The following is a 7,500-nucleotide window of genomic DNA, read 5'->3' on the forward strand; positions in this document are numbered from 1 at the left end:
TGATATCACATTCACTTTGTTTGGGTTTCTTCTTGGTCACAACATCAAATTTGAAGAAAAAGGAAGCCAACTACAGGGAAAATGTAGTCTATTTGAAGGGTTGTGCTACTATTACAAATTGTAGAGGACTGAAGCATGTGCCAGGTGGGTGTGCCCATGAATACCATGCAGTTCCCCTTGAATGTGAAATGTGCATCTTCAATATGTTGGACAAACATTCTTTAAGCTTCAGTTCCAGTGCACAAAGCAGATAACTTTTGATATATTTTTGAACTTTTTTGTAGTTTCTCTGCGGGAGAAGGCACATTTATCAAAACTATATTTAAAAAATTAGAAAGTTGTTTTCCAATAAACAGTATCTGAGCCCAATATAAACTATTCAGCAGAGGCAAGACCTCTGCAAAGGTCAAAATATCATAAACATTCTGGGATTATGAACTAGTTAAGTCCCTAGATGTTATGTAGGCCTGGTTTTATAGAGTAAGTTAGAATTTACAAATTAATAATGATTTTCCATAAATTCTTTTCATTTTTTCAAAAATATTCAAATTAGCTAGTTTTTTTCTTAATTTTTTTCGGTTGATTTTTTAATTTTAAACAGTCGAAATTGAAGATAACTATGTTTCAAAATTTTATTTTCATTTTTTTCCTGTTTTCTCCTCTTTTAGACCGTTCAATTCAGGTATTTTTTTCATCATTCATTCTCTACAAAAAACCTTCCCTAAAAGGAAAAAAAATGTACGACGGAATGAAAGACAGAAATACACATTTTATATATATATATATATATATATATATATATATATATATATATATATATATATATATATATATATATATATATATATATATATACAGTATATAGATTTATTTATTAAAGGTAAATTGAGCAAATTGGCTATTTCTGGCAATTTATTTAAGTGTGTATCAAACTGGTAGCCCTTCGCATTAATCAGTACCCAAGAAGTAGCTCTTGGTTTCAAAAAGGTTGGTGACCCCTGGTCTATTCTATCTCATCAATGGCCACTTTAACGTTTACAAACGTATATTATTTATCTCTAAAAAGGGGACCTATGATGATTTTCTTTTTTTCTGACTTATAAAATTTGCAACAATGTTTTATACCGGTGTTGGAAAAATTCTAAAGCGGTTCATGGCGTTTGGCGTGAGCTTGAATGCTACTGAACTATACGCTGTTATGTACAGTCTTTTTTTAACAGCAGATACATTGTGACATCGTAGATTGACGGACATACTTATGTGGGCGTTCTAGTACATGTTGTCTGCCAGCCCTCACATGAGTTTTGTTTGACTCATCAGTCATCACTTATAATCAGCATTTACAGCTTTATCTATCTCTGCAAGCATGTATTGTATAATGATGTGTATACATATACAGAATATACTGTATGATAACTTATATAAATATGGAAAATGTACTATAGTTTCTATAGAGATAAAATATGTACAGTATCATGGTTTGTATAAAGATAAAAATTCACAGTATGACAATTTGTACAAAGATAAAAATTTACTGTATGAAAATATTAGTCCCTCAGTGGACACAAACATGAATGGAGGTCACCTTCCTGACTCCAGAATAAAACATCTATTAATATTCCAGGCCCATATGGAGAAGAGCAGGTGATAAATTGAGTGTAGCCTCATTCTTTGTGCTCAAAGTGTTTTTGTTTTGTATTTGTAATTTGTTTGTGTTGTAGAAACTTTTCAAAGGGGAGTAACAAACACATCCAAGTGATCACATGTGAAATGCAAATACAGTGCAGACAATATTAATGTGAGACGGTTGAGAAATAATAAAATATGTAAGGAGTATTTAAGTTTTGACTTTGACCAGGAAACCGTGATCGTGTGATCAGAGAAAGATGAAGAAGACTGATTCTTTTCCAAGCTTTCATGACACAAGGTCAAATATTTAAATGAGTGCCTGCAGAGAATATCAAACAGCTGAAGATGATGAACATGTTCCTGATTGTTTAATGTTTCTAACTGTTTAGTGTTCATGGTTATTTACATTACTGATTGTTTGTGTTATTGGTTATTTGTGTTACAGACTTATGTGTTCCTGATTGTTATGTTACTGATTGTTTGTGTTTCTGATTGTTTATGTCCCTGATTGTTTGTGTTACTGACTGTTTATGCTGCTGATTGTGTAGGCTGATGATGTTTATGCTGCGGATTGTTTGTGTTACTGAATGTTTATGTTCCGGATTGTTTGTGTTACTGATTGTTTGTGTTGCTGAACATTTATGCTGTTGATTGTTTATGCTGCTGATTGTTTGTGTAGCTGATTGTTTATGTTACTGAATGTTTATGTTCTTTATTGTTCGTGTCACTGATTCTTTCCCTTACTGATTGTTTGTGTTGCTGATTGTGTATGCTACTGATTGTGTATGCTGCCAATGTGTAGGCAGTTGAGTCTGTGTTTGTGATTGTTTGTGTTCCTGATTGTTTATGTTGCTGATTGTTTATGTTGCCTATGGTTGGTGAGCCTGATTGCATGACTTAAATGTTTATGTGACTGATTGTGTTACTAATTGTTTGTTACTGATTGTTTAAGTTACTGTTTTTTATGTGACTATTTGTTACTGATCATTTTATTATGTTACTGATTTTCTAATGTTATTGACTTTTTGTTGGACCGATTGTTTGTGAGCACGCATGCACAGGTATACAAAGTCTATCACTGGTCTGCATGATGGCATTCACACTTGATCAAAACGAACCATACTAGCAGATCAAATGCACCAGAGTTCCTTTTTACTGCACCAAACATGACAACTAACCGCACTATGAAACCTCACCATGTTTGATCTTCCAGCGATACATTTTTTTTCCATGAGTGTTGAAGTGCACAGTCAGGATTGGAAAGCTTTCCCTGTGCTGATGAATAATAAATAAGATTTACAGTAGCAGACCAGTGCTATTAAAAAGATCCATATTGCAGCACTGAGAGTGGACAGTACTGTACATCACAAGGTGGAACACAAGCTTGTTCATGCAAACATTGTTGCTTTCTGAAGACAACTAGTGAAGTGAAGTGAATTATATTTATATAGCGCTTTTCTGAAGTGACTGAAAGCGCTTTACTTTGTGAAACCCAATATCTACGTTACATTTAAAACCAGTGTTGGTGGCACTGGGAGCAGGTGGGTAAAGTGTCTTGCACAAGGACACAACGGCAGTGACGAGGATGGTGCAAGCAGGGATCAAACCTGCAGCCCTCAAGTTGCTGGCACGGCCGCTCTACCAACCGAGCTATACCGCCCCTATATAACGGTATAACTATAGTCTGCTAAGATTGTTGTAACAATACAAACAAACAAAGACTGTCCAAGAATACTTAATTTATTGGAGATAGGAAGATGAAACAAAACAAACAATATTGGAGTTTTTATGTTGGTATTTGCATTTTTACTACAGTACACTGCACTGTTGAATATACAGCTACAAAAGAGCATGTTTATATGAGAAAATGGCAGTTAGGCTGAGACACACAGTTCATTTACTTTATGCCATATCTACCTATGCTATATCTACTGTATGCTATATCTAAAAAATGCTATATTTACTGTACACTATTTTTACCATATACTATAGCTACCATCTAATATATCATCATATACTATCCCTACCATATGCTGTATGGCATATCTACCTATACTATATATACTACATACCATATCTGCTTTTAATAAAAAAAAAAAGTTAAAGTACCAATGATTGTCACACACTTACTAGATGTGGTGAAATTATTCTCTGCATTTGCCCAATCACCCTTGATCACCCACTGGGAGGTGAGGGGAGCAGTGGGCAGCAGCGGTGCCCCGCCCGGGAATCATTTATGGTGATTTAACCCCCAATTCCGACCCTTAATGCTGAGCGCCAAGCAGGTAGGTAATGGGTCCCATTTTTATATTCTTTGGTATGACTCTGCCTGGGATTTGAACTCACGACCTACCGATCTCAGGGCGGACACCTGTATGCTATGTATGTTGTACTGAATGCTATAGCTGCTATTTCTTCTATATACAATATATGTTTATTGCTATATCTACTGTATACTTTATCAAATACAGTGGGGCAAAAAGTATTTAGTCAGCCACCGATTGTGAAAGTTCTCCCACTTAAAATGATGACAGAGATCTGTAATTTTCATCATGGGTACACATCATAGGTATAAACCCAACTCGTCGTGTTTGGGGGAAGAAGAATACTGAGTTGCATCCCAAGAACACCATACATACTGTGAAGCATCGGGGTGGAAACATCATGCTTTGGGGCTGTGTTTCTGCTAAGGGGAAAGGACGATTGATCCGTGTTGAGGAAAGAATGAATGGGGCCATGCATCGTGAGATTTTGATCAAGAACCTCCTTCCATCAATGAGAGCTTTGAATGGTTGACCAAATACTTATTTTCCACCATAATTTACAAATAAATTCTTTAAAATTCCTACAATGTGAATTCCTGGATTTTTTTTTCACATTCTGTCTCTCACAGTTGAAGTGTACCTATGATGAAAATTACAGACCACTGTCATCATTTCAAGTGGGAGAACTTGCACAATCGGTGGCTGACTAGATACTTTTTTTGCCCCACTGTATATGCTATATATACTTTATCAGTGATTCTAAAACTGAGGTTCATATGACTACTGGTATTTTTGGTACCGGTTCCAAATTAGGTCGGTCAATGAGGACCGTAAAGATTCTGGACTAACGATGCTGCGATCTGTATTATTTGTTCCAGCCGACTGACATAATTAAGACACGTTGTCACATTCAGTTCAGCTGATGCTGCTACACATAATATCAGCTTGGAATAATGACAAGTAAGAAAGCAACATCATACAACATTTTGCGACAAACAATATTTCCATCTCAAAAGTTCCTGAAAGTCATGCACACCGTGTCAGTTTGAAGTGAATGTACTTTACTCAAAGTCACGACCGCATTTTATCAACCATCCTAGCAATCCATTAATACACAGGCCAATATTAATCCACTCGAAGAAGTGAAAAATTAAGTTTATATGATCATCCGTTAATTTGCTTAAAGAAAGATAGAATTCACTGTAACTGACAGGTCCCTGTTTGCCATCTGACATTGCTCGCTTGCGGCTTAAATGTGTTTCAGTTCGCCCTGCGATGAGATGGCAACTTGTCCAGGGTGTAAATCCACCTTCCACCCGAATGCGGCTGAGATAGGTTCCAGTACCCCCGCAACCCCAAACGGGACAAGCGAAAGAAAATGAATGGATGGATGGGTGTTTCAGTTCACTGTGATGAGATTGCGACTTGTCCATGGTGTACCCCGCCTTCTGTCTGAATGCAGCGGAGATCGGCTCCAGCACGCCCCGCGACCCCAAAAGGGACAAGCGGTAGAAAATGGATGGATGGATGGTGTTTCAGTTCATTCGGTTGCTTGACTACAAACTGGATGATCAAGCATTACGCTTCATCTTTTTGTTTTTACATAACACACATTACACATACAAATACATCGTTAGCTGTTAATTCTCAATATGGCTTCCGGCACGTCCTCATATACGTCTATGTGCGACATAAACATAAATAATAAATCCTATTGTTACAAAATGCACACCCACAAAACATGCTATTGGATTGTATTGATTTATGATGTATTGTATTTGATATGATGTATCATGTAAAGTTATGTGCTCTGCACAGACATGCCATAGACGATGATGGCGGCGTCGTGGGACCCACTTGAGTCAACGCAGGAAGTGGTGTCGAAAGTCCAAGGAAATGTGCAGTCCAAAACATCGGCTCCACGTTGCCGACAGGAATCTTTGCAAGGTCATTTTCTAGCTCGAGGATTCTGTCACGGACTCACATGGCTGCCGTAGTGGCAGGAGGACGACGTACAGGTACAAGTCTTTTAATGTCCACAAAAAGGCACAAGGTGCAGCAGGGAAGTGCACGAAAGCAATAAACGGCTTACAAGGAGAGCCAGACAGTATGTGACATTTAACAAAACATGATAGTTGAGCACTGACAAAAGGGTGAGGCAGGAATTCTTACAAACCCCATTTCCATATGAGTTGGAAAATTGTGTTGTATGTAAATATAAACAGATTACAATGATTTGCAAATACTTTTCAACCCATATTCAATTGAATATGCTACAAACACAACATATTTGATGTTCAAACTGATAAAAAAAAAAATTGTTGCAAATAATCATTAACTTCACGGGCTTCACGGTGGCAGAGGGGTTAGAGCGTCTGCCTCACAATACGAAGTTCCTGCAGTCCTGGGTTCAAATCCAGGCTCGGGATCTTTCTGTGTGGAGTTTGCATGTTCTCCCCGTGAATGCGTGGGTTCCCTCCGGGTACTCCGGCTTCCTCCCACTTCCAAAGACATGCACCTGGGGATAGGTTAATTGGCAACACCAAATTGGCCCTAGTGTGTGAATGTGAGTGTGAATGTTGTCTGTCTATCTGTGTGGGCCCTGCGATGAGGTGGCGACTTGTCCAGGGTGTACCCTGCCTTCCGCCCGATTGTAGCTGAGATAGGCGCCAGCGCCCCCCGCGACCCTGAAAGGGAATAAGCGGTAGAAAATGGATGGATGGATGGAATCATTAACTTGAGAATTTGATGCCAGCAACACGTGACAAATAAATTGGGAAAGGTGGCAATTAATACTGATAAAGTTGAGGGATGCTCATCAAACACTTATTTGGAACGGGTGGGTGCCATGATTGCGTATAAAAACAGCTTCCCAAAAAATGCTCAGTCTTTCACAAGAAAGGATGGGGCGAGGTACACCCCTTTGTCCACAACTGCATGAGCAAATAGTCAAACAGTTTAAGAACAACGTTTCTCAAAGTGCAAGAAATTTAGGGATTTCAACATCTACGGTCCATAATATCATCAAAAGGTTCAGAGAATCTGGAGAAATCACTCCACGTGAGCGGCATGGCCGGAAACCAACATTGAATGACCGTGACCTTCGATCCCTCAGACGGCACTGTATCAAAAACCGACATCAATCTCTAAAGGATATCACCACATGGGCACAGGAACAGAAAACCACTGACACTAAATACAGTTCGTCGCTACATCTGTAAGTGCAAGTTAAAGCTCTATTATGAAAAGCAAAAGCCATTTATCAACAACATTCAGAAACGCCGCCGGATTTTCTGGGCCCAAGATCATCTAAGATGGACTGACGCAAAGTGGAAAACATTTCAAATTGTTTTTGGAAACTGTGGACATTTGTGTCCTCTGGAACAAAGAAGAAAAGAACCATCCGGATTGTTACAGGTGCAAAGTTCAAAAGCCAGCATCTGTGATGGTATGGGGGTGTATTAGTGCCCAAGGCATGGGTAACTTACAGATCTGCGAAGGCACCATTAATGCTGAAAGGTACATACAGGTTTTGGAGCAACATATACTCCCATTCAAGCAACGTTATCATGGACGCCCCTGCTTCTTTCAGCAAGACAATGCCACA

At 38.4% G+C, this 7,500-nt stretch overlaps 1 protein-coding gene across 1 annotated transcript in view; it reads right to left on the reverse strand.

The window, feature by feature from the left end:
• Positions 1-7,500, reverse strand: part of gnai2b (guanine nucleotide binding protein (G protein), alpha inhibiting activity polypeptide 2b) — a 95,069-nt gene that overhangs the window by 30,993 nt on the left and 56,576 nt on the right. The gene's annotated exons all lie outside the window — the stretch shown is intronic.

The sequence above is a fragment of the Nerophis ophidion genome, linkage group LG16 (assembly GCF_033978795.1).
Source record: "Nerophis ophidion isolate RoL-2023_Sa linkage group LG16, RoL_Noph_v1.0, whole genome shotgun sequence".
Taxonomy (NCBI): Eukaryota; Metazoa; Chordata; class Actinopteri; order Syngnathiformes; family Syngnathidae; genus Nerophis; species Nerophis ophidion.